This window comes from Engystomops pustulosus, chromosome 3 (assembly GCF_040894005.1).
Source record: "Engystomops pustulosus chromosome 3, aEngPut4.maternal, whole genome shotgun sequence".
NCBI lineage: Eukaryota > Metazoa > Chordata > Amphibia > Anura > Leptodactylidae > Engystomops > Engystomops pustulosus.
Window position 1 is genome coordinate 30,928,719 of NC_092413.1, and position 27,853 is coordinate 30,956,571.

General features: G+C 41.7%; 1 long non-coding RNA gene across 1 annotated transcript; it reads right to left on the reverse strand.

Moving 5' to 3' along the window:
• Window positions 1-3,631: 3,631 nt before the first annotated feature.
• On the reverse strand, window positions 3,632-27,669 carry LOC140120438 (uncharacterized). The gene is made up of 4 exons (XR_011853790.1): window positions 27,518-27,669; window positions 9,754-9,782; window positions 5,885-5,962; window positions 3,632-3,975 (listed from the first exon to the last, which is right to left on the reverse strand). It is a non-coding gene; the product is annotated as an uncharacterized lncRNA (long non-coding RNA).
• Window positions 27,670-27,853: the final 184 nt, after the last annotated feature.

Consider the following 27,853-nt stretch of genomic DNA (forward strand, 5'->3'; position numbering starts at 1 on the left):
TTGGCGGGATGTAGGATGGCATTCTGGTACATAGGGATCGGAGTAATGGGGCATTAAGGGATGCACCAGTTTTCTGATCTACATAAATTTTATAAGCAATTTTTCCCGAAAACAAGGTATCAGTTACCAGCAATTAGGAGGCGAGGGGCTCTGCATGCCTCTGTTATTGGTTAGAAAGTGGGGGGGGGGGGGGGGGAAGGTAATGAACACTCCCCACAGTGTCTGTAACAAGGTATTCAATATTTTTCTTCTACAGGGCGCTGTATACAAAATAATTATTGTTTTAATTGTTTTAAACAGAATTGTTTTAGAAATCAAAAGTTGCAATTAGATTTGCAATCTCTGTTGTTGTTCAAATATTATCAACACAGAGATTCTCCAAAGATTTTCATGGGGGGGGGGTTATAACAATTGAACTTTTGCAGCTTTCCGTGTTGACAACTTCTGAAGCAAAATAGATATTAGAAATCTGAGATTTGGCAATTTCTAATATAAAACAATGCTACAATATGCTATATTAACCCCTCCCATCAGAAAAACTTTAGCTTGATCGATAAGAGAGAGAAATATCAAATATTCAGTGAATTGTAAAAGTTTCAAAAGATTTGGTTCAAGTCCGAAAGTATTTGATCTGAACTGAAGTTTCTCCATTTGACCTGAATTTCTTATTCATGTGAAATAATTCCAAATTCATTGACAATGGAAGCAACTTAGTTGTAAGTGATATTTGTCCATATCATAAATTTGTCCTTCCTTATCTTTCTAGATATGTAAATCATAAGACAATAAGCCTTTCAAGTCAACATTGTTTTATGATACTGTGCCACAAAATGATAAACTATGTGGGGGATATTTATCAGGGCTTCTTCCCCACGTCTTATAGCTAGCCACCTTCACACTTGGTAGGGTCTGGAGGGGCGTGGAGGGAGGGCCCGGCCGGCCGAGGGGGTGGGCATGACCGGCAACGAGTGGGCCGGACTGTGGCTTTCCTGTCCCAGTGCCTGTGTACTTACTGCAGCCGGCAAATTTTCACATGTGAGAATTCAATGGCTGTGTTTATTTCAAAGCCAGGACCCCGCCAGACTCCACCGGATACATCAAGAGGCCGAAACCTCTTAATGTATCCGGCTGTGTCAGAGCAGTGGCGAGTCTTTCATACCCCGCCCTATGAGTGCCAGCGTATGATAAATAATCCTTTATTTGTCTACATTGTGGTCACATTGTAAATTACAACCTTTCAAAACTTGTATAGACTCTTCAACCAAGGGAAAGGGTAGACGTGTCATTACAAAGCACAGTACACGAAAAACCAGGTTCAACAGAAGTAAAATTTGTGAAAAGTGTGAGAAGGCTCAGAAGTTATTTTCTGTGATGTGACAGAAGTAAGGTCATGTGCGAGTTTATCCACACTTAACAAGATTGCTCTGCTGAAACAAAGAACAAACTGATGTTCTGTGAAAGTTTAGATAAAAGAATGATGGATGCCAAAATGATGAAGCAGTTAAAAGCATGGGAATGAGGCAGCCTGTGAGAAAGGCCATGGAGATGACGCCCCTGTATCCTAGGGATCATCAATGGGATAACAGGACATGGAGAACAATATAGGTTTTTATGTATCTTTCCTGTGTGTATTGTCTACCTTACATAATGGGGGTCATTTACTAAGGGCCCGAATCGCGTTTTCCCGACGTGTTACCCGAATATTTCCGATTTGCGCCGATTGTACCTGAATTGCCCCGGGATTGTGTCGCACGCGATCGGATTGTGGCGCATCGGCGCCGGCATGCGCGCGACGGAAATCGGGGGGCGTGGCCGAACGAAAACCCGACGTATTCGGAAAAACCGCCGCATTTAAAAACCGAAAAAGTGTCGCTTGGGGACCGCTTACCTTCACCTGGTCCGAGGTGGTGCATTCCGGCGCGTGGAGATGATTTTCAGCGCAGCAGCGCCACCTGGTGGACGGCGGAGGAACTACCTTCTTAAATCCCGGCCGGACCCGAATCCAGAGCAGAGAACGCGCCGCTGGATCGCGAATGGGCCGGGTAAGTAAATTTGCCCCAATATGTCCATTTTATCTCATGATTTGGTCTGATCTATTGTTGTAAAAGAAATTCCTTTCTTTGCGCTCAAGTTCTGGGTTGTTTTATGGTTCTGTACTACCTCCGAGGTGTATAGGGTGATAATAAAGGTTCTGTACAGGAGAACACAAGTGTTTAATCTCTTTCAGTTATAAGATGTGAGTATAACAAAGTATAAGATTCTTCATACTGAAGTAAATGTCTGATCCAGCGTCCAAGTTTCCATTACTTTCTGTTGGCTGAAACAGAGTCACATTCTCCATAATTCTTAGAATGAGCAACTGTTAAGGCCAAATATTTCTAAGCTGATGATTCCACTTTGTTTTAAAGGAGTTGGCCCAAATTGCATTGTTAAATACTACCCACAGGATAGAATATATCAATCTGATTGGAGGGAGTCAAACCAATGGGACTACCACCTATTACGAGAACAGGGATCCCATTACTCCTAATTGATGGACCAGCAGGTCCAGAACATATCCTGATTTACCATAAAAAACTGGGAAATCCTATTGACTCGAGTATAAGCCTAGGGTGGAAAATGCATTGGTCACAGCCTCTCCCAGTAACGAAATGCCTCATGCAGCCCCCCATAATGAAATGCCTCGCAACAGCCCCCTAGTAATTAACTGCCAAATGCAGCCTCCCTATGAATGAAATGCCTAATACAGCCCCCTAATTATGAAATGCCTGATGCAACCCCCCTAATAAAGCCAAGCCCGATGCAGCCCCCCCCCCTAATAAAGCAATGCTCGATGCAGCCCTCCTAATAATGCAATGCCTGATGCACCCCCCCCTTTATAATAAAAATGACTAATGCAGCCTCCCTTGGAAGGAAATGCCATTCGGTGTATAAAAGAAATAAACTTACATACTCACCTTCCGATGATCCCTGAACATAGTGTATTTTGCCTCACTGATGTGCACAGTGCTCCAGATTAATGCATGGTCTTCATTAATCTGGTACACTCTGCATGCGCAAAAACACACATAAACGACAGTATTGGAAAAACTGTATTATTTTTCATAATACAAACATTAACATTAACAAAATGGGAACACCCCTTTAAGTCATACAATATCTGCATATTAAAATCAGCTGATTAGACCTGACTTTGGTTTATTTATTGTCTTTTGTAGCCATAACAGTAGCTGAGAGTAAAATAATGAAATGTTACTCAACCTCTATAAATTCAATTGCTTCACTTACTCTCTAAGAGGAAGACAGATGTAAAACATAGGAGTTTCTAGAACTCAAGTGATTACCAACTCCAGCACTCATCTCTAATATATTCTGACTTGAAGTGTGCAACCTTGCTTAATATACACCGTTAAAGCACCTAGTTTCATGTGTTGCTGTGCCGGGGTGCATGATAACCATGTTGAAAATCTAATTATCTGTGTTAGGCTGAATATTGCAGCGTGAATGCAGCCTGCTGTGCTGTGAATGGATCTGGTAAACACAAAGAAATGTGCAGGGCATCAACACAATCAGGGCAATGAAAGATGTTTCAGTCTTTTCGGATTTTCTTCCGTTTTATTCAATTTCAGAACAATTTAGTGCATCTTTAAAGGGCAACTACAACCGCACTCTTTTTAGAGATTTATTGCAGCATAACCTGTATTGCCCTTCAGTTCCTTCTTGTAATGAATAACATATGATTAGCTCAGAAACCTTTGTAGGATTATTTAAATGGCCTCTTTCATTTTAACCATTCTTTTAAGTGTATTGTTTCCCCACTGAAAGGAGAACCGCAGATCCCACCACCATGAAAAGATAAGCAAATGATCAAAAATTAGATCCCCTGCCGGCTCGCCGAATCATTTTTGATGGTCCATCTCGTACTGATATTTTGATGATGTGCATACGTTGATTTCTGTGGTGCACAAATCGAATCTGTAACATAATAAGAATACATGTATGGGGCATAGTTATCAAACAGTTATCAAACAATAACGTTCAAAGAATCATTTTCATGAGTTATGGGTATTTTATTAAAATGAATGACTTTTACTAATATTTTAATTCTACCTTCAGCACCATGGACAAGGGACAAAACAAAGTGAAACAACATTGATTTAATAAGACTTTAAAATAAGTACAAACATCCAGTCATTACCTCTCTAGGTATCAAACAAGAAACAGGAGCTTGAAATAGCACAAAAATACTTAAAAGGGTACTCCCATGGGTCTATGTCTTTTTATTTTTAATATTCCTTTTCTTAATGTTTCATTTGAAATACACTACATATTTGTGGCTAATCCTCCCCATTTCATCATATATTTGGCCCTCGGTATCTTATACAGGCGGTCCCCTACTTAAGAACACCCGACTTACATACGACCCCTAGTTACAAATGGACCTCTGGATATTGGTAATTTATTGTACTTTAGCCCTAGGCTACAATAAACATCTATAACAGTTATCACAGGTGTCTGTAATGAAGCTTTAGTGTTAATATCGATTCTTATGACAACCCAACATTTTTAAAATCCAATTGTCACGGAGACCAAAAAAGTTCTGTCTGGGATTACAATGATAAAATATACAGTTCCGACTTACATACAAATTCAACTTTTGCGCTGAATTGCCCCAGGATTTTGGCACACACTATCGGATTTTGGCGCATCGCTGCCGGCTTGCACTCAACAGAAATTGGGGGGCGGGCCGTCGGACAACCCGACGGATTTGGACAAACCGCGGAATTGTGTCGTAAGATCAAGCACTCACATGCACTGGGAAGAAGCAGGTGAACTCCGGCAGACCTTGGCGCAGAAGCGACAGATGCAGGAACTCGGGCGCACGATTTTCATGAATCGTGCCGGACCCGAATCCTCATCGGACAACGCACCCCAGGATTGCGGCAGGACCGGGTAAGTAAATCTGCCCCATCCACCTTTAATACAGGTGAAGAGCAGCCCATCCAGCAAAGAGACTCACAGCGCATGCGATACGAAGAAAGAAAAAACTGCAGGTCATTTCTAAGGGGATCAAGGAGGATTAGGTAAGTTGCCGAAGTTACAGAAAATTCTTTTTAGAACTCCCTAACTAAATATATGACTAAATATAGCTAAATTATAGTTTACATTAGCTAATTTCTATATTTAGTGTTATTTAGGGAGTGAGGCCCAATGTTAGTTATTGGAGAACCCCTTTAAGCCTTTGGTTTAAAACTAATTTTGTTAAGACTTCAATGATAATTTCTACATTATATTTGTACAGCACAAGTAGAAACTGAAACACCACTTAAGCTACAAGGGTAACTTACTAACAACCAGGTCCCATACCCCCAAATAAGACAAGCATCTGAATTAAAAAAACTCAACTATGACTTTCTTATCACTTGAAATAATTTTTTATTACATTTTTGCATAACTTTTGAAATGTTTTAAATATTCTCGTCTATTCTGTAAGATATACTAATAGATATCAGCCTTACATAATAAATGTGATATCTTGGAGCTCCCACTTTTCATGGCTACCGATTTTCATTCGACAATTGCCAGCATTGACATCAGAGGTTGAAGATTGAGCCACCTCCCACCTCTGTAAATCCAATGGGGTCACTTAGACAACTTTCTTGGGCTCAAAGTCATGCAATTTAAGTGGCACAACCTGCCAAGCTTCAAATATCTATGTAGTTGGATCTGAATTATCCACACTGTAATAGAAGCATAGCAGTATGGATATAGGTTAAAGAATATCAGCCTACTATTTTAACTTTAAATAATAATATACTTATAAAAATGAAGTACAAATATAAAGTTGGATGTGAATGATTGTGTCGCAAGATCAAGCACTCACATGCACCGGGAAGAAGCAGGTGAACTCCGGCGGACCTTGGCGCAGAAGCGACGGATGCTTCATGGGTAATTATCCACACTGTAATAGAAGCATAGCAGTATGGGTATGGGTTAAAGAATATCAGCCTACTATTTTAACTTTTAATAATAATATACTTATAAAAATGAAGTACAAAAATAAAGTTGGATGCATAGATAAATAGATATAAACAAAGAAAAACGGCAGCACTCCAAAAAATCTTTTTAAAAAAGTGGGGTTACTTTATTCTGGGATAGATAGAAATTGTGTGTGGGTTTTTGTTTTTGCGTGTATAAATTTCCAAATTACAGGTTATTTGACCCAATTATACGAATCACAATTGCTTTTATTATTAGTATCTAAGTGAAGGAATTTTTTTAACTGAAGACATCTACCAAGGTTTTAAATGGAACAAGAAGCCAAGAGCTTCAAATAATTGTAGTTGAAAGGCCAGATGAATATTGCATTTTGAGACTAGGACATAGTGTTACTTAAATTGCACCCAAAGAGATTTTTGTCTTGTTAATTAGTATAGGTTCACAGTTTGCAAAAAATATGAACCCTTTAAAACCACAGTGGTGTGAATCTAACTGATGTAAGACAGTCGCTGTACGGATAATGGATATTCTATTATCATAACTGCCAGTTTATATTGCTGCTATGACACTTGACACTTTCTTTGGATCCAGTGTAACATCATCAATTAAGAAAACATTTGTGTAATGGTGTAATCTCCGTAACTTTCCTAGGATCATTAATTATGACATCATCTCCTTCATGTCACATAAATGTAGAAGACCTGGCTTGTACTAGTAACAATTTGTTTTAAGTCTCGTAAATTGTATGCCATGGTTTTATTGAAACTACAAATTGGATTTTAGTTATGAATAATTAGAAAATTGTTCTATTGTATTTACGTATTCTTTTTAAAAAATTATTTTTAATATTATTTTATTATTTTGATATGTTTGTCCTTCTGAGTACATTTTTTAATTTTATATCAGTTTATTTTAAATTCAATAACTTATGTACATATATTTTCATAAAAAACGCCAATATTCAATATACTTTCAATGCGCCACCCTAACCCGTGTGTAAAAATGGGAAGGAAAAAGTGGGGGAAAAATGTTTATGTGTTACTGTTCACAGAAATGCAAAAGTCATAATCCCAGTTTACTGTAAATAGGAATCAATGACTATGTAAATTTACAAAAATGTAACTCTAAAGGAAATCTACCATTAGGAAACTACCTACTTAGTAGATTCCCCAGACATGCCTAATCTCTACTTTGCTTTTACTATGTTCCTAAAACCTATGTGTTTTTAAAACTTTCTTTAGTGTACATGCTAATTACCTTCAGAGGCTACTTGGGGTGTGAAGTTGCTTCTAATACCCTGAGTAGTCTCTGCAGAGCCGCTCCCTGTGGGTCCAAGCCACCTGTGAACACAGAGGCACAATCTGCGCAGATGCAGTGGCTTTCAGCATGTTGCCAGCTAGAGGGGAGCTTTATATATGCGCAAAACTCCTGGTCCTCTACTGGCTTCACTGAACATCCAGAGCCACTGCGCCCGCATGGGATATACTGCAGCGTTCACATGAGATATGCGCAGGGTGTTGACTCTGCAAAGGCTACTCAGGGATACTTCATGCCTGAGTAACCTCTGAAGGTAATTACCTCAATAAAGTTTTAAAATATATAGGCTATGTATAGGAAAATAGTAAGGCTGCATTCCCACTGCCGTATGGGGGACGTATATATGGCCAACGTATATACAGCCTATTTATGTCCCCCATAGACGGCAATGGGAGTATTGCGCGCTACGGGAGCGGTACGGTGCAGCACAAGTAAGTAGATTCCTGATGATAAATTCCCTTTGAGTAGCAACAGAGATTTAAAGGTAAAAGAAATAGTTCTTTAACATAAAATACATCTAGGTATAAAATAAGCATTTATTTAGACTATCACATGCTCGTGTGCCATCATGAGTCTGGCTTTGTCTGTCGGTTTTTTCTTTTTCTTTGCTTTTCCTGCTGGTCAGATGCATCTTTGGTTTTTTTTCTTATTGATACATGCGGAGTTTGGACTTAAGTTACTTTTTAAAACAAAAGTTACAAAAAGTCTCACACAGGTGAAACGAGTACCGTTTGATGGTGGGGGTGGTGGCTTAAAGGAAACCTACCACTGCTCGCCTGATAAAATCATGCGAGCAGACCAACTGGTAGGCTATTTAATACTAATGCCGTCACTTACTTTAGTTAGGCACGGCGATCGTTAGTTTAGCCAAAAAAAAAAAAACGTTTTACTTACATATGTAAATAGCCCTCCGGTGCTACCCTACGTCATCTTCGGAAGGGAGATGGCTTCCGATCTTTAAATATTCCCGCCTCCTTCATTGTAGCCGTCCTCCTTCAGGTGCCTAGAGCCGTGACGTCACCAAGCTCTCGGCACCTATTGCGCATGCGCAGATACTAACTCTCGCACAGCCGGCCGGCGATAGATGCCGAGAGCTTGGTGACGTCATTGACCGACATTGGTGCCATATTACTGGTTAAAAGGGTTACCTTCAGCCATATTTGTATATCTTATTTGGTTGCTAGTTGTTTTTATATACTAAACAGATAGTGGGCTGATTATTTGTTACCTTTGTTGAATACATGACATGTGGCAGGGTCTAGGGGTGTCTCCTGGGAAATTGCGTTGTTCACTACTTTGTCCCCAGATGTAGGTGCAAAGGTGTTTCCTTGCACCTTTCTCAATTCTTACAATTTTTTTATGTGTGCCTTGTCCTATTTTTGGTGTCTTATAAAGCTTTTTATTTTTGTAACTACTAAATTGGCCATTTATTGCATCTCTTTTTCTTTTTCACTATTTTGTAGATGTGATATGATATATGCCCGATTTACTGCAGTTATGCCGTCCTCTTCTCTCTGAAAGTCGCAATCAGATGTAAGCTAATATTTACACCTGGCCAGGGGTTGACTTAGATTTGCACCAAAATATGTGACTTTTTTAAAAAAGTCACAACTTTCACATCGGAATTCTGATGACAACTCGGGCAGAACTGCAGAAAACTAGACAATGGTGATTTTTGAAGGAAGACTGTCTTAGGCGCAAAAAAAGTCGCAAATAAGCTCAAGCATTATGAAAAGTCACAAAAAATAAAGAAAAAGGCAAGTAAAAAGTTTGATATCCTTTCCCTTTATTGTTGACAATCCTTTATTGTTTTTTTGCTTTCGTGATATACAATTTAAGACCATCTTTATTTGTTAAATCAAAAAAACAAAAATTGCAGTTTTTAAATTGATTCTGAGATTTATGGCTATTTTTATCTTTGCAAGTATAGAGAAAAGTGTAAAGCTATGAATTAAACATTAGTATATTTGCATGACATATACATATATTAGCAAATATGTAGGAAATGAATGTTAAAATACATAGAAACACATGTAACTAAATGTGTTACTGTTCTTACCGGAAAGAAAAACACTGATACTGTAAAGCAAACAAACTAAAAATATATGAAAAATATGAAATCTGAGAGATAAATAAGATATCGAACTTCACAAGTGACGCAAAGAAACCTGTGTATTTATGTTTATCTATTTGTAATTATAGAATCTTAGACGAGTTTCTAAAAATAGTATTTACTTCCATGTGAACATTTTTCAAAAAACAAAGACCACAAAGTGTGACCTAAACACAAATAATATCATCCCCGATGAACCAATTGTCAGATACTAATGAGATATGACAAGTTGTGACATGTTGGTTTCCCCTTATTCCCCCATAAAAAGCAGCAGTTAATTAGTAGAGATAATTAGTTTGCAACTGCATACAATGAGTTCTCACCTTTGGGTGGCAGCGGTGTTTTTGATTATCTGCAAATCAAAGCCAGATCAATAATTACATTTATGAATTCCTTTGTTTTTTCATTTTTTTTTTTTTTTTTTTTAAAAACCTTTCACCGTGAGAATGCAGTGTAATTGGTAGGCAGCATGTTATAGAGCAGGAGGAGCTGCACAGATTGTACATAATGTCCTATCTGCAGACAGTAGCACCGGACAGATTGTACATGCCAGCAATTCTGGCCATACAGCTGCAGACAGTGTTTGTTATTGGCCATAGAGTGCTGTGTGTGTTGTTAGTTGTAGCAGTATTGTGGAAAATCCATTTATGTTCCAGTATAGTGGCTGAACTTGGAGCACTGAAGGAGCATCCTCACACTCCTTTGATATCTGGAATCAAACTGCTACCATTCTACCGTCTGCTGTAATATCTAACCAGAAGCTTGCTACTGTGCTTACTAAGAGCAGAATGGTAGGGCTGCATTGTGTTTAGTTTAAGAGATCTCACACCACAAGCTCCCAGTATAGAAGCTGGACTTGGAGCACTGAAGGAGCATCAGCACCCTTCTTTGATATCTGCAATCAAACTGCTACCATTCCACCATCTGCTGTAATATCGAACCAGAAGCCTGCTACTGCACTTACTAAAAGCAGAGTGGTAGGGCTGCATTGTGTTTAGTTTAAGAGATCTCACACCCCGAGCTCCCAGTATAGTAGCTGGACTTGGAGCACTGAAGGAGCATCCTCACCCTCCTTTGATATTTGCAATCAAACTGCTACCATTCCACCATCTGCTGTAATATCTAACCAGAAGCCTGCCACTGCACTAAGAGCAGATTGGTAGGGCTGCATTTAGTTTAAAAGATCTCACACCTCGAGCTCCAAGTTGATCATCAATCCTGGAATTTAAATGTACTTAACACAGTCCAGCTGCAACTAACAACACACAAATATATGGGTTCACAACTCTCCAGGGCTCTTACCTTACACTCTCTGAAGGTCTCATATGGTCAAAACTTCTGGTAGGCTCCCTTTAAGAGAAGAAACAGCTGATCTGATAGCACATAGTGTCCTATGTTACAGAGTAGAAGGAGTTTCTATCCATTATCCTATTTGCAGACAGGATATTATAGAGCAGGAGAAGTTTAGAAGAAGATTTTTAGTATACCCTGCCACTGATAGTGTAATTTATATCTCTTTTTCCTCTGTAATTAGAACTTGTTATTGCACACAATAGTGTTCCCTTATTTCTTGCCCCTGTTCGTTGCCTTCATTGGTTGACCTTGAAAGACATATGTCATTTTGGAGACGTTACTATGGATAATTCTTTATGCAGTATACCTGTTAATTACCAAGCATTGAGATCTGCATTTTAGGAGGGGGGGGGGGGGGTTATGAAGAAAAGAGGGTGAGAAGATTAGCATTTGCTTGTGTAATCCCTTCTTGCATCTAATAAGTCTTATCTGTGACTTCATGACCTAGATGTATCACACGCAAACATGATTTACAAAAAGTTCACCCTCCTTCTCCAAGCCGTTAATAATAATAATTAAAGATAATTTGCATATCAGTTTTCAAAAAATTGGAAAAGACCTTTTCTACTTTCCAGATTTTGTAATTTTTTTTTTGTTCTAGTACAATTTGTTCCCAAAATTGTTATCATTATGCTATTTTTACCCTAAAAAATTAACCTTTTGGAAAACAACTTTTACCGTATAAAATGACTCCTGACATTCCTATGTCAGATAAAAAATAGAAAAAGTTATGTCTTTTGGGTTAAAATTGAGCAAGTAAAAAATTAAAACAAAGTGCTCTGTGCTGAAGGCCTTTTTGGGTCCTGGCCCTAGAGGGCATCTACCACCAGGATGAAGGATTGTATGCAAATGAACCTGAAGGGCTCAAGGCTCCATAGGTGTTAATGGAGCCAGGAGCCCCTCAGGCTCATTTGCATACAGTCCTTCATCCCGGTGGTAGATGTCCTTCAAGGTGTTTAAGCGTATCCCGTTCCCAATGTTTAGCAAATGTTATGATGTTTATATTATTATGTGCCGATTCCCCCTGGAATTATTGTCTGAATATTTTTATATCAAGGATTTATTATCGGTGCTACGAGAAGTTTATTTCCTCTCCATGGTGAAATAAGATGATTAGTGGAGGCTTGTCTTCTAAGAACACGCATTCCCAGCTGATACTAATTTGCAAGCAGTTATCCTTAGGAAAGATAATTGCAGAGATGTCTTATTAGTCTGGTTAGATAATAAGAAAGGGTTTTTTTTTTGGAAAAATGTAGGTCATTTTTATGAATGGATGGATTAATCTAGATTAGAAGGAGGATGAGTTTGGAAACAGCAGGAAATTTTCAGGAATATTTAAATGGAATATTTAATAGTTTCATTACATTTATTTGCTGCACTTTAAGTTAGAAATTGGAAATTATTTATAAAGTTTCTTATTTATTTTCCTTCTTAACTTATAGATCATTTCTTCATGGTTCTAAAAATTACTTTTACTTAGATAAACTTTAGAATGAACAAATAATGAGCGAAATCTTTTTTTTTTTGACAAAAGAGATACCTACAGACTCGTCCTCTCGAGTAACAGAAGTAGTGGAATACAGGCAGTCCCCTACTTAAGGACACCCGACTTACAGATGACCCCTAGTTAAAGACGGACCCCTCTGCCCATTGTGACGTCTGGTGAAGCTCTCTGAATACTTTACTATAGTCCCAATGATCAGGTGTAAGGTGTCTGTCATGAAGCTTTATTGATAATGATTAGAGATGAGCGAACACTAAAATGCTCGGGTACTCGTTATTCGAGACGAACTTTTCCCGATGCTCGAGTGCTCGTCTCGAATAACGAACCCCATTGAAGTCAATGGGAGACTCGAGCATTTTTCAAGGGGACCAAGGCTCTGCACAGGGAAGCTTGGCCAAACACCTGGGAACCTCAGAAAAGGATGGAAACACCACGGAAATGGACAGGAAACAGCAGGGGCAGCATGCATGGATGCCTCTGAGGCTGCTTAAACGCACCATTATGCCAAAATTATGGGCAACAGCATGGCCATGACAGAGTGACAGAATGAAGCTAGATAGCATCTAAAACATGCAATAATTGACCCTGACACTATAGGGGACGGCATGCAGAGGCAGCGGCAGCAGGCTAGAGAGTGTCATGGCGACATACCCTAAATGGACTCGGGCTTCAAACCAATGGGTGGCAGAGAGGAACCAAAGGAGGTGAGCAAGAAGTGCTCAAATAATATCGGTACATGATAAAAGTTTGCCAGTATATTTTGTGGATTACACAGCAGGGTGGCGACAAAGTTAACATGGAAGCCATGAAAACAACCCAAAATTCTGCCTGACACAGCTCGTTTGATAAGGGGACCATGTATGGAGGCAGTGAACTAGTAGTAGATTAAAGGTGCTGCAGTTAAAACTATGTTAGTTGGATCTTGGCATGGAGCTGGCGCTCCGCTGCCAGGCGAGCTTTCGCCAATCCAAGCCCCTGTCTCTAGGCTACTCCCCAAACAGCACTTCTAAGAACCTTTTGTATAAGATCAAGTGTAGTAGCGTTCTTATAAGTTTAGGATATGCCGGGTGAGGGGAATGTAAACAGATGCGCAAGAAGCGCATGATGCGCATGGAGCTGGCGCTCCGCTGCCAGGCGAGCTTTCGCAAATCCAAGCCCCTGTCTCTAGGCTACTCCCCAAACAGCACTTTTGTATAAGATCAAGTGTAGTAGCGTTCTTATAAGTTTAGGATATGGCGGGTGAGGGGAATGTAAACAGATGCGCAAGAAGCGCTGAAATAATATCCCTAAATGGTAAAAGTTTGCAAGTATATTTTGTGGATTACACAGCAGGGTGGCGACAAAGTTAACAACTTTGATGTGGAATCCATGAAAACAACCCAAATTTCTGCCTGACACACCTCGTTTGATAAAGGGACGATGTATGGAGGCAGCTATATGGACGACTTTTGGAGGTAGGAATGGAGACAACGTGTGGAGGCTGCTATGGAGACAATTTAATTTGGATAGTGCCTGTATGTGGCAGTCCCAAACATTTTTCAAACCAGAGGAGCAGGTAGGTGGCCCTCCAGTAAAATGGGATAGATTGAGTGCCTGTATGTGGCAGTCCCAAAAATTGTTCAAACCAGAGGAGCAGGTAGGTGGCCCTCCAGTAAAATGGAATAGATTGAGTGCCTGTATGTGGCAGTCCCAAAAATTGTTCAAACCAGAGGAGCAGGTAGGTGGCCCTGCAGTAAAATGGAATAGATTGAGTGCCTGTATGTGGCAGTCCCAAAAATGTTTCAAACCAGAGGAGCAGGTAGGTGGCCCTCCAGTAAAATGGGATAGATTGAGTGCCTGTATGTGGCAGTCCCAAAAATGTTTCAAACCAGAGGAGCAGGTAGGTGGCCCTCCAGTAAAATGGGATAGATTGAGTGCCTGTATGTGGCAGTCCCAAAAATGTTTCAAACCAGAGGAGCAGGTAGGTGGCCCTCCAGTAAAATGGAATAGATTGAGTGCCTGTATGTGGCAGTCCCAAAAATTGTTCAAACCAGAGGAGCAGGTAGGTGGCCCTCCAGTAAAATGGGATAGATTGAGTGCCTGTATGTGGCAGTCCCAAAAATGTTTCAAACCAGAGGAGCAGGTAGGTGGCCCTCCAGTAAAATGGAATAGATTGAGTGCCTGTATGTGGCAGTCCCAAAAATTGTTCAAACCAGAGGAGCAGGTAGGTGGCCCTCCAGTAAAATGGAATAGATTGAGTGCCTGTATGTGGCAGTCCCAAAAATTGTTCAAACCAGAGGACCGGGTAGGTGGCCCTCCAGAAAAATGGAATAGATTGAGTGCCTGTATGTGGCACTCACAAAAATTGTTTCAAACAGAGGACCGGGTAGGTGGCCCTCCAGAAAAATTAAATGCATGAAGTATAGCAAGAGCCAGTGGGCCCTGTCAAAAAATAGCCATTTTCCTCTGCTTTACTGTACAAAGAGGAGGAGAAGGAGGAAAATGAGGAGGAGGAGGAGGAGTGGATCAATTATTCAGGTTGAGCTTCCTTCACCTGGTGGAGATTGGAAATTCTGAGAAATCCAGCCTTTATTCATTTTAATAAGCGTCAGCCTGTCAGCGCTGTCAGTCGACAGGCGTGTACGCTTATCGGTGATGATGCCACCAGCTGCACTGAAAACCCGCTCGGACAAGACGCTAGCGGCAGGGCAGGCAAGAACCTCCAAGGCGTACAGCGCCAGTTCGTGCCACATGTCCAGCTTTGAAACCCAGTAGTTGTAGGGAGCTGTGTGATCATTTAGGACGATGGTATGGTCAGCTACGTACTCCCTCACCATCTTTCTGTAAAGATCAGCCCTACTCTGCCGAGACTGGGGACAGGTGACAGTGTCTTGCTGGGGTGACATAAAGCTGGCAAAAGCCTTGTAAAGCGTACCCTTGCCAGTGCTGGACAAGCTGCCTGCTCGCCTACTCTCCCTCGCTACTTGTCCCGCAGAACTACGCACTCTGCCGCTAGCGCTGTCAGAAGGGAAATACTGTTTCAGCTTGTGCACCAGGGCCTGCTGGTATTCATGCATTCTCACACTCCTTTCCTCTGCAGGGATGAGAGTGGCAAGATTTTGCTTGTACCGTGGGTCCAGGAGAGTGAACACCCAGTAATCGGTGCTGGAATAAATTCTTTGAACGCGAGGGTCACGGGATAGGCAGCCTAGCATGAAATCTGCCATATGCGCCAGAGTACCAACGCGTAAGAATTCACTCCCCTCACTGGCCTGACTGTCCATTTCCTCCTCCTCCAACTCCTCCAACTCCTCTTCTTCTGCCCATACACGCTGAACAGTGAAGGACTCAACAATGGTCCCCTCTTGTGTCTCGCCAACATTCTCCTCCTCTTCCTCCTCATCCTCCTCCACCTCCACCTCCTCCGATATGCGCTGAGAAACAGACCTCAGGGTGCTTTGGCTATCAACAAGGGAATATTCTTCCCCCGTCTCTTGTGACGAGCGCAAAGCTTCCGACTTCATGCTGACCAGAGAGTTTTTCAACAGGCCAAGCAGCGGGATGGTGAGGCTGATGATGGCGGCATCGCCACTGACCATCTGTGTTGACTCCTCAAAGTTACTCAGCACCTGACAGATATCAGACATCCACGTCCACTCCTCATTGTAGACTTGAGGAAGCTGACTGACCTGACTACCAGTTCTGGTGGAAGTTGACATCTGGCAGTCTACAATCGCTCGGCGCTGCTGGTAAACTCTGGATAACATGGTCAGTGTTGAATTCCACCTCGTGGGCACGTCGCACAACAGTCGGTGAGCGGGCAGTTGGAGGCGGCGCTGCGCTGCCCTGAGAGTGGCAGCATCTGGGCTGGACTTCCTGAAATGCGCACAGATGCGGCGCACCTTCGTGAGCAAATCAGACAGATTGGGGTATGTCTTGAGGAAACGCTGCACTATCAGATTTAACACATGGGCCAGGCATGGCACATGTGTCAGTCTGCCGAGTTGCAGAGCCGCCACCAGGTTACGGCCGTTGTCACACACAACCATTCCCGGCTTGAGGTTCAGCGGTGCCAGCCACAGATCAGTCTGCGCCGTGATGCCCTGTAATAGCTCTTGGGCGGTGTGCCTTTTGTCGCCTAGGCTCAGCAGTTTGAGCACCGCCTGCTGTCGCTTAGCGACGGCACTGCTGCTGTGCCTAGAGCTACCGACTGATGGCGCCGTGCCCACGGATGGTAGTTCGGAGGAGGAGGTGGAGGAGGGGTGGGAGGAGGAGGAGGCATAGTAGGCCTGAAACACCTGGACCGAGGTAGGCCCCGCAATCCTCGGCGTCGGCAGTATATGAGCAGCCCCAGGGTCAGTCTCGGTCCCAGCCTCCACCAAGTTAACCCAATGTGCCGTCAGCGATATATAGTGGCCCTGCCCGGCAGCACTCGTCCACGTGTCCGTGGTCAGGTGGACCTTGTCAGAAACGGCGTTGGTCAGGGCACGGATGATGTTGTCTGACACGTGCTGGTGCAGGGCTGGGACGGCACATCGGGAAAAGTAGTGGCGGCTGGGGACCGAATACCGAGGGGCGGCCGCCGCCATGAGGTTGCGAAAGGCCTCGGTCTCTACTAGCCTATAGGGCAGCATCTCCAGGCTAAGCAATCTGGAGATGTGCACATTAAGGGCTTGGGCGTGCGGGTGGGTTGCACTATATTTGCGTTTCCGCTCCAGCGTCTGGGGTATGGAGAGCTGAACGCTGGTGGATGCTGTGGAGGATCGTGGAGGCGACGATGGGGTTTTTGGGCCAGGGTCCTGGGCAGGGGGCTGACTAGCAGCTGACACAGGGGAAGGAGCAGTGGTGTGCACGGCCGGAGGTGAACGGGCTTGTTGCCACTGAGTGGGGTGTTTAGCATTCATATGCCTGCGCATACTGGTGGTAGTTAAGCTAGTAGTGGTGGAACCCCTGCTGAGCCTGGTTTGGCAAATGTTGCACACCACAGTCCGTCGGTCATCCGGTGTTTCCTTAAAGAACCTCCACACTTCTGAAGATCTAGCCCTCGCCGCAAGAGCCCTCACCACGGGAGCTTCACTAGTTGACAGTGGCGCTGATGCACCAGCTCTGGCCCTGCCTCTCCGTCTGGCCCCACCACTGCCTCTTCCAACCTGTTCAGGTCGAGGACTCTCCTCCGTCTCAGAAGCACTGTGTTCACCCGGCCTCTCAACCCAGCTTGGGTCTGTCACCTCATCATCCTCCGATCCCTCAGTCTGCTCCCCCCTCGGACTTCCTGCCCTGACAACAACTTCCCCACTGTCTGACAACCGTGTCTCCTCATCGTCGGACACCTCTTTACACACTTCCACTACGTCAAGAAGGTCATCATCACCCACAGACTGTGACTGGTGGAAAACCTGGGCATCGGAAAATTGCTCAGCAGCAACCGGACAAGTGGTTTGTGACTGTGGGAAGGGTCCAGAAAACAGTTCCTCAGAGTATGCCGGTTCAAATGGCAAATTTTCCTGGGAGGGGGCAGACTGGGGGGGAGGAGGCTGAGGTGCAGGAGCTGGAGGAGTGGGGATTTCGGTGACATGGGTGGACTGCGTGGAAGACTGACTGGTGGTGGACAAATTGCTCGAAGCATTGTCAGCAATCCACGACATCACCTGTTCGCACTGTTCTGGCCTCAACAGTGCTCTACCACGAGTCCCAGTAACTTCAGACATGAACCTAGGGAGTGTAGCTCTGCGGCGTTCCCCTGCTCCCTCATCAGCAGGTGGTGTCTCACCCCGCCCAGGACCACGGCCTCTGACCCCTGCAGTAGTTGGACGCCCACGTCCCCGCCCTCGTCCTCTACCCCTAGCCCTGGGGTTAAACATTTTTAAAATGAGAGTTATAACTTTTTTTTTTTTTTTACTTTTTTTTTTTTTTTTGTGTGTTTTTTTGTGTTTTTTGTTTTTTTTTGTGTTTTTTGTTTTTTTTTGAGTTTTTAGAACCAAACAATCCTATCCTATTGCTATGGCTATTTTCTAGCCAAGTATCAAAGGAAGCACACTACTATGCCAGATGAGATGACACTGAGTTATTGCCTAATAGAAATCCAACCCCTACTGAATTTTGCCACTTCAGCCTTTGCTATGGATATGTGCGCCACTAAGCGCAGAACACAGCGGTCGCAAGTCTCAATACAAATTGCTCAGAATTGGCAAGTACATGCACTGCAGAAACTACAGCCACCAGCAGATCAACCAGAAATCAAATATATAGAACGCTACTGTAGGCTTCAAGAAGCTATTTGTATTCTCCTATGGCTATTTTCTAGCCAAGTATCAAAGGAAGCACACTACTATGCCAGATGAGATGACACTGAGTTATTGCCTAATAGAAATCCAACCCCTACTGAATTTTGCCACTTCAGCCTTTGCTATGGATATGTGCGCCACTAAGCGCAGAACACAGCGGTCGCAAGTCTCACTACAAATTGCTCAGAATTGGCAAGTGCATGCACTGCAGAAACTACAGCCACCAGCAGATCAACCAGAAATCAAATATATAGAACGCTACTGTAGGCTTCAAGAAGCTATTTGTATTCTCCTATGGCTATTTTCTAGCCAAGTATCAAAGGAAGCACACTACTATGCCAGATGAGATGACACTGAGTTATTGCCTAATAGAAATCCAACCCCTACTGAATTTTGCCACTTCAGCCTTTGCTATGGATATGTGCGCCACTAAGCGCAGAACACAGCGGTCGCAAGTCTCAATACAAATTGCTCAGAATTGGCAAGTACATGCACTGCAGAAACTACAGCCACCAGCAGATCAACCAGAAATCAAATATATAGAACGCTACTGTAGGCTTCAAGAAGCTATTTGTATTCTCCTATGGCTATTTTCTAGCCAAGTATCAAAGGAAGCACACTACTATGCCAGATGAGATGACACTGAGTTATTGCCTAATAGAAATCCAACCCCTACTGAATTTTGCCACTTCAGCCTTTGCTATGGATATGTGCGCCACTAAGCGCAGAACACAGCGGTCGCAAGTCTCAATACAAATTGCTCAGAATTGGCAAGTACATGCACTGCAGAAACTACAGCCACCAGCAGATCAACCAGAAATCAAATATATAGAACGCTACTGTAGGCTTCAAGAAGCTATTTGTATTCTCCTATGGCTATTTTCTAGCCAAGTATCAAAGGAAGCACACTACTATGCCAGATGAGATGACACTGAGTTATTGCCTAATAGAAATCCAACCCCTACTGAATTTTGCCACTTCAGCCTTTGCTATGGATATGTGCGCCACTAAGCGCAGAACACAGCGGTCGCAAGTCTCACTACAAATTGCTCAGAATTGGCAAGTACATGCACTGCAGAAACTACAGCCACCAGCAGATCAACCAGAAATCAAATATATAGAACGCTACTGTAGGCTTCAAGAAGCTATTTGTATTCTCCTATGGCTATTTTCTAGCCAAGTATCAAAGGAAGCACACTACTATGCCAGATGAGATGACACTGAGTTATTGCCTAATAGAAATCCAACCCCTACTGAATTTTGCCACTTCAGCCTTTGCTATGGATATGTGCGCCACTAAGCGCAGAACACAGCGGTCGCAAGTCTCACTACAAATTGCTCAGAATTGGCAAGTACATGCACTGCAGAAACTACAGCCACCAGCAGATCAACCAGAAATCAAATATATAGAACGCTACTGTAGGCTTCAAGAAGCTATTTGTATTCTCCTATGGCTATTTTCTAGCCAAGTATCAAAGGAAGCACAGTACTATGCCAGATGAGATGACACTGAGTTATTGCCTAATAGAAATCCAACCCCTACTGAATTTTGCCACTTCAGCCTTTGCTATGGATATGTGCGCCACTAAGCGCAGAACACAGCGGTCGCAAGTCTCACTACAAATTGCTCAGAATTGGCAAGTACATGCACTGCAGAAACTACAGCCACCAGCAGATCAACCAGAAATCAAATATATAGAACGCTACTGTAGGCTTCAAGAAGCTATTTGTATTCTCCTATGGCTATTTTCTAGCCAAGTATCAAAGGAAGCACACTACTATGCCAGATGAGATGACACTGAGTTATTGCCTAATAGAAATCCAACCCCTACTGAATTTTGCCACTTCAGCCTTTGCTATGGATATGTGCGCCACTAAGCGCAGAACACAGCGGTCGCAAGTCTCACTACAAATTGCTCAGAATTGGCAAGTACATGCACTGCAGAAACTACAGCCACCAGCAGATCAACCAGAAATCAAATATATAGAACGCTACTGTAGGCTTCAAGAAGCTATTTGTATTCTCCTATGGCTATTTTCTAGCCAAGTATCAAAGGAAGCACACTACTATGCCAGATGAGATGACACTGAGTTATTGCCTAATAGAAATCCAACCCCTACTGAATTTTGCCACTTCAGCCTTTGCTATGGATATGTGCGCCACTAAGCGCAGAACACAGCGGTCGCAAGTCTCAATACAAATTGCTCAGAATTGGCAAGTACATGCACTGCAGAAACTACAGCCACCAGCAGATCAACCAGAAATCAAATATATAGAACGCTACTGTAGGCTTCAAGAAGCTATTTGTATTCTCCTATGGCTATTTTCTAGCCAAGTATCAAAGGAAGCACACTACTATGCCAGATGAGATGACACTGAGTTATTGCCTAATAGAAATCCAACCCCTACTGAATTTTCCCACTTCAGCCTTTGCTATGGATATGTGCGCCACTAAGCGCAGAACACAGCGGTCGCAAGTCTCACTACAAATTGCTCAGAATTGGCAAGTACATGCACTGCAGAAACTACAGCCACCAGCAGATCAACCAGAAATCAAATATATAGAACGCTACTGTAGGCTTCAAGAAGCTATTTGTATTCTCCTATGGCTATTTTCTAGCCAAGTATCAAAGGAAGCACACTACTATGCCAGATGAGATGACACTGAGTTATTGCCTAATAGAAATCCAACCCCTACTGAATTTTCCCACTTCAGCCTTTGCTATGGATATGTGCGCCACTAAGCGCAGAACACAGCGGTCGCAAGTCTCACTACAAATTGCTCAGAATTGGCAAGTACATGCACTGCAGAAACTACAGCCACCAGCAGATCAACCAGAAATCAAATATATAGAACGCTACTGTAGGCTTCAAGAAGCTATTTGTATTCTCCTATGGCTATTTTCTAGCCAAGTATCAAAGGAAGCACACTACTATGCCAGATGAGATGACACTGAGTTATTGCCTAATAGAAATCCAACCCCTACTGAATTTTCCCACTTCGGTCTTTGCTATGGATATGTGCGCCACTAAGCGCAGAACACAGCGGTCGCAAGTCTCACTACAAATTGCTCAGAATTGGCAAGTACATGCACTGCAGAAACTACAGCCACCAGCAGATCAACCAGAAATCAAATATATAGAACGCTACTGTAGGCTTCAAGAAGCTATTTGTATTCTCCTATGGCTATTTTCTAGCCAAGTATCAAAGGAAGCACACTACTATGCCAGATGAGATGACACTGAGTTATTGCCTAATAGAAATCCAACCCCTACTGAATTTTCCCACTTCAGCCTTTGCTATGGATATGTGCGCCACTAAGCGCAGAACACAGCGGTCGCAAGTCTCACTACAAATTGCTCAGAATTGGCAAGTACATGCACTGCAGAAACTACAGCCACCAGCAGATCAACCAGAAATCAAATATATAGAACGCTACTGTAGGCTTCAAGAAGCTATTTGTATTCTCCTATGGCTATTTTCTAGCCAAGTATCAAAGGAAGCACACTACTATGCCAGATGAGATGACACTGAGTTATTGCCTAATAGAAATCCAACCCCTACTGAATTTTCCCACTTCGGTCTTTGCTATGGATATGTGTGCCACTAAGAGCTAAACACAACGGTAGCAAGTCCCCCTGCTAATTCCTCACAAAATGGTAAAAGATGCAAATTAAAATAAAAAAAGTAGAACGTTATTGTAGCCCTAAGAAGGGCTGTTGGGTTCTTTGAGAATCACTCCTGCCTAACAGTAAGCTAATAGAACACCCTAACGCTTTCCCTGACCAGCAGCAGCTCTCTCCCTAGCGGCATCCAGAGACAGAATGATCCGAGCAGCGCGGCCAGCGGCTAGTCTATCCCAGGGTCACCTGATCTGGCCAGCCAACCACTGCTATCGACGTGTAAGGGTACCACGTCATGCTGGGTGGAGTGCAGAGTCTCCTGGCTTGTGATTGGCTCTGTTTCTGGCCGCCAAAAAGCAAAACGGCGGGAGCTGCCATTTTCTCGAGCGGGCAAAGTATTCGTCCGAGCAACGAGCAGTTTCGAGTACCCTAATGCTCGACCGAGCATCAAGCTCGGACGAGCATGTTCGCTCATCTCTAATAATGATCATTTTTAAACTCCAATTGCCACTAAGGTAAAAAAAAATGTCTGAACTACAATTCTAAAATATACAGTTTCGACATACAAATTCAACTCAAGAATAAACCTGTGGAAGTTATCTTGTACGTAACCCAGGGACTGCCTGTAGCCTTTCTCAAATACTACTCAAATATCTATGGGTATGACCAGGGTGAAATATTTTGCTTAAAATTTCCCATAAGTGACCATGGTAAGACAGTAGATGCTTAAATAACTTGTGGTTGGTATCAGAGCTACATCATGGTGGATCAGGGGATAGCATTATAGCCTTGCAGTGCTGGTTGGTTCCAGTCCTATTCAGGTCTATACGTGCAAAGAGTTTGTATGTTCTCTCCATGTTTACATGGGCTTCCTCCGGGTCCTCCGGTTTCATCCCACACTACGAAACATACAGGTAGGTTGATTAGATTGTGAGCCCCATGGGGACAAAGACTGATCTGGCAAGTTCAGTGCAGCTCTGCTTAATCTGTGTGCGCTATATAAGTAAAGGAATTATTATTATAAGTATATTATGAACCTAACGTGTGGTTTACTTTTATTCTTAAAGGGGTTGTCCGGAATTGAATCTTTTATACAATGATGTTGGGGGGGGGCTGTGAAAACACGAAAGAAATTATTATTACCTCTTATTATAACTGTGTCTCCCATCAGTTTCTGTCTGTATACAGAGGCGCGGAGGTGACATCATTACCATAGTGCGCCCCCACCCCCACTTCAACCTCAGCCTGCATCCTATTCAAGCCTTGAACATATGGCAGCCAGGACCTGAAGTTGGTGCATGCTATGGAAAGTATAAGTTCTTTTTTGTTTTCACAGTCCCCCATGCCCTCCTTAAAAAAAATATATAGTCTGGACAACCTCTTTAAGTTATTACATGCTGTGTTGCATCGTCATTAATGTATGCTCTGTAGTGTCCCACAAAAATGGAAGAAGTGGTATGAAAATAAAAGTGATGACATAAAGTTTTGCATATTTGGACAAAAGGTCTTTCACTTGTCACCAGTAAAAGATGATGAATATGTTTAAAATAAATCTACCATCAAAATCCAGCATAGTAAAGGGCACTTACTCATAGAACCAGGCACCATGACTGTGGTAATCTTCTTATATTTGTTATCCATGGCCTCCTTCCTTCTAAAATCAACTTTTAAAATGATGCTAATAAACCAGAATGGGCAGTACCAAGTACCAAAGCCCCTCCATACTGTAGCATCACAGTCTGCAACCCTGTGTAGGAGCACTTTCCCCATCCCACTGTGTGAGATGACATTAGGGCGAGGGAGAAGGGGGAGAGGGATGACAGTGTAACAGCTTGTGAAGCTACAGTACAGAGAGCCCCCAGAGCCCTTCTGGCTCATAAGTATCATTTTAAAAGTTGATTTTAGAAGGAAAGAGGTAAGGGATAACAAATATAAGAAGGTTACCACAGTCACGGTGCCTGGATTTATGAGTAAGCATTCCTGGTTTATCACGATGGATTTTGATGGTAGATTTTTTTTAAATGATTTCCTAAACAAAAAAATGAACACTAAAAATTTGAAGAATTCTTTCCTGAAAGTTGCTGCAGTCTGATGAATTTAAAAAGAAACCCATACCCATTACCCATAACCCTTTACTACGTTATCATCACTCATAAAGTAATGTACTAAGTTTATTTATTGAACATTTATACAAAATAAGGTTATTTTGTTACTTAAGTTATTCTGTATTGTCCATTCAATCTTGTTTTCAGTGGTTGTTAAGACTTAAATATTATCTAGTATTACATACATGGTCATGTTCATTCTAGATTTTAAATTTCAGAATTCTTTAAAATACATATTACTTTCTACGTATGCAACATGTTTCAATAAAATCATGAATTTAATTAAAAAAAAAAAAAACAAAAAAAAAAAAAAATATATATATATATTATATTCTTTAGTAAAATTTCTGCCCAACACACTATCTGGCTATAAAGATAATAATAATAACAATAATAGTAATAATAATAATAATTATTATTATTTCTTTATTTATATAGTGCATATATATAATAATAATAATAATAATTAAAAAAAAAAGAAAATAATTAATTAAATTAAAATAAACTAATTTTTGTACCAACGCATCCACTTATGTGCAAAGTATTTTTTGACGGTAAATGTCTTTGATACAAGCTTGTAAGATACCTGTTAGATTACAAAAAAATAAACCATGTCAAAAAGGAGATAGTTGTAGTGTTGGTTTTCCAAGGACAGTAATGATCTTATTACAGATCGGATGGTGAGATAGTTCCACTGTCTGCTTCTTAGAGATCTCACTATTGTCCAGGCTGCTCATCATGGCTTTCCTGGTAACATTATCTTGACTAATTAACATTGATAAATTAATTCCCTATTAAGGATCTCATGCCGTTACCTGATGCTAATGACAAGTCACAGAAACTATTTTATTACTTATTTATATATAGACATATGATCTGAACCTTATAACAGGATTGTCTCCTTATCCTATGAAATGTCTTCTTTATGTAGTAGACTTTGGTGTTTTAGGAGAATTTTTCCCTATACTGTATGTTTATTAGTATTGTGAAGGATCGGACAGCGATGAGACTATGTAGGATGCTACTGTCAAAATAAAGACCTGCTAAGACCCCGTGACCCATAACCCAGGAAGCACATGACTGGGAAAAGGAGGGATGACAGGTGAGTGCTCCTCCCCCCTCCCCTTTCCATAGAAGGCCGGACACACAGTGAGATTATGGCCCACATAAGTGTTTGCACCAGTTTTAGGCACTAAAAAGAATATGCAAACTGCTAGCATTTGTATCTTTAAAGTGTCCATGACACATTTGTGTTTTGGCTGCACTATACTCGACACTAAAATCTGCCCTGGAAGCCCGACCATGTGCCACATTTATCATGCAGCGTCCGACAGAATTGTGTTAAAGGTGCGCCAAAAAAATGTTGGTGCACTCTGTCAGAGCAGTGCGCCAAATTCATGAAGAACAGGCTCCAAAATTCATGAATCTTGTTCAGAGTTTGCACTGTTTTTGATAAATGTGGACCAGGTGCCATAGAGCTCTATGTGGACCATGATACGGCTGCAAATTGTGCGTCTGTATCACGGCCCCCAATATGGCCGCCTGCACAGAGGTTTAAGTCACAGAGATCTAAAGTGATGACGAAAAAAACAACAAACTGATGTATGAATTGTAGCACAGGTAGAAATCCACAGGACATGCACTGGATTGCACACAAAGCTGTCTAAAAGGCAAATATCAAAGAGTATCTTCTACGAATTAAGGAAATGTAAAATCTCATTTTTTGTTTAATAAAACCATTTGATGAAGTAAATCAGTTTTTTTCTAATCTGTTTTTATATTCTGATTACAGATTTGTTTTCCAGGCCATTATTTTAGGACTGCCATCTTGCCTTACATCATTTAGTGATATGCTTTACTGCAGCTTCAGATAGCAATAGACTTGAGAAGATTTTTTGAGGTCTGTGAGAGAATGTTTTGTGCTAAAATGGACATGCTTGACTCATGGACATGTTGGTTGGTGGATTTATTATGCCTCCTACCGGGAGAGCACCTGGAATATGGAATAGCATCATTCCACCCCTTACGACCCCTCTATGCTAAGTGGGTGGGGAGGGTTGTGGAATAGACAAGGCACATAAACTAAGGCTTGCACCAGTTCCTGGCACAGGTTATACAGCAACTCTAGGTCCAGGAGGAGCCTCTTAGTATTTAGGGAACTACATGCTGGGCAGGAGGAAATGTTCCCGATTTTTTTCATAAAAATTTATAAATTTTTTCTTTGTTTCTCTTCTATCATAATCCTGTGTGTCTTGTTAGCGATAAAATGAGCCAATTTCTCCAAACAAACTCCCTAAAGATTTGTCAAGTTTTATTATTTTTCTACACTGTGGCCACTGCTAAAATAGAACTTTTTTATTAAATAAAGATCACAACATGGAAAAAATAATAAAATAAAAATATTCAAAATGAAAAAAAAAATATTTAACATAAAAGTTTGAAACGTTTAAAATATCTTCTTGTTTCTGTGTCATTTAATAATTGTGGTTGATTGGCTAACTGGGATTGTTAGATAAAAGAGATAAAAAGTTTAGAGTATCCAATATATGTATGTTGTAAGAAAAAAGCTAGCAGATACCACTTGTCTGATTGTCTCCTCATATTGTCAAGTTTTGTACTCAAACTGTCAGATCATTCATCTCCGCAGAGAAGCTACTAGAAATATGACATTGCCTTTACCGAAATAGTTCCAAAAATTTGACAATGTATTCATTATTAATGTGGAAGATCTGTAAACAGTGTCCCAGAAATGTCACCCCCTGCTTATAATTAAATTGCATGCGAATTTGAGAACTGCAGATACTGCTCATGGGAAAATTAACCCCTCAGAACTACAATACTTCTGACATTGGGTGGTGCCAAAATCACAAGTGATCTGTCAATAAAACTTGAAAACTTTACGGAGATGACAGAACTGAAAAATTGAATCAACTACCTGGTGTGCCAATCACTTTCCATATGAAACTTGGAATTTAGGTCTATATTTAGCCCTGACATCCATTTTCTTTAAGATTTTAGCTACTGCTGTAAAACAATCATTAATAATTGTGTTGACTGTATGATTGTGACTTTCATGTCTATAAGAGCAGGTGGGTAAAACTCATGATGTCCTCACCGCGGTACATCTGTCTGGTCCATTCCGAAGCTCAAGACCAGAAGAGGAGATGTAAAGGAATGAAGAAGTTTTTTCTTAAATTCTTACTAGTGGTGGATGTCATATGAGGAGATGGAACTTACCTTATCCCAAAATAATGTCTTAGTATTTGTAGAACTTGCAGTCCATCTGCTTTTCCTTTCTTGTTGCATCTCAAACCGTAGCCGCTCTTCTCAGCCTTCTTTCGACTAGCCTAGGATTGTAATCACAGGTTTTAGAGATTTTAATATATTCATACCCATTCGAAAAATGTCCCAAGGCAATGCCAGCGCACTCTGGGTAATAAACCTTATCTTCCCACAAAGGAAGGTGCCTGAGTATTCAAGTATTAGTCAACTGCTCCATGAAAAGACGGCTTTTTGTATTCCAACACCATCTCTGTTATACGATTCTCTCTTTTACCAGTTTTTAAACACTCT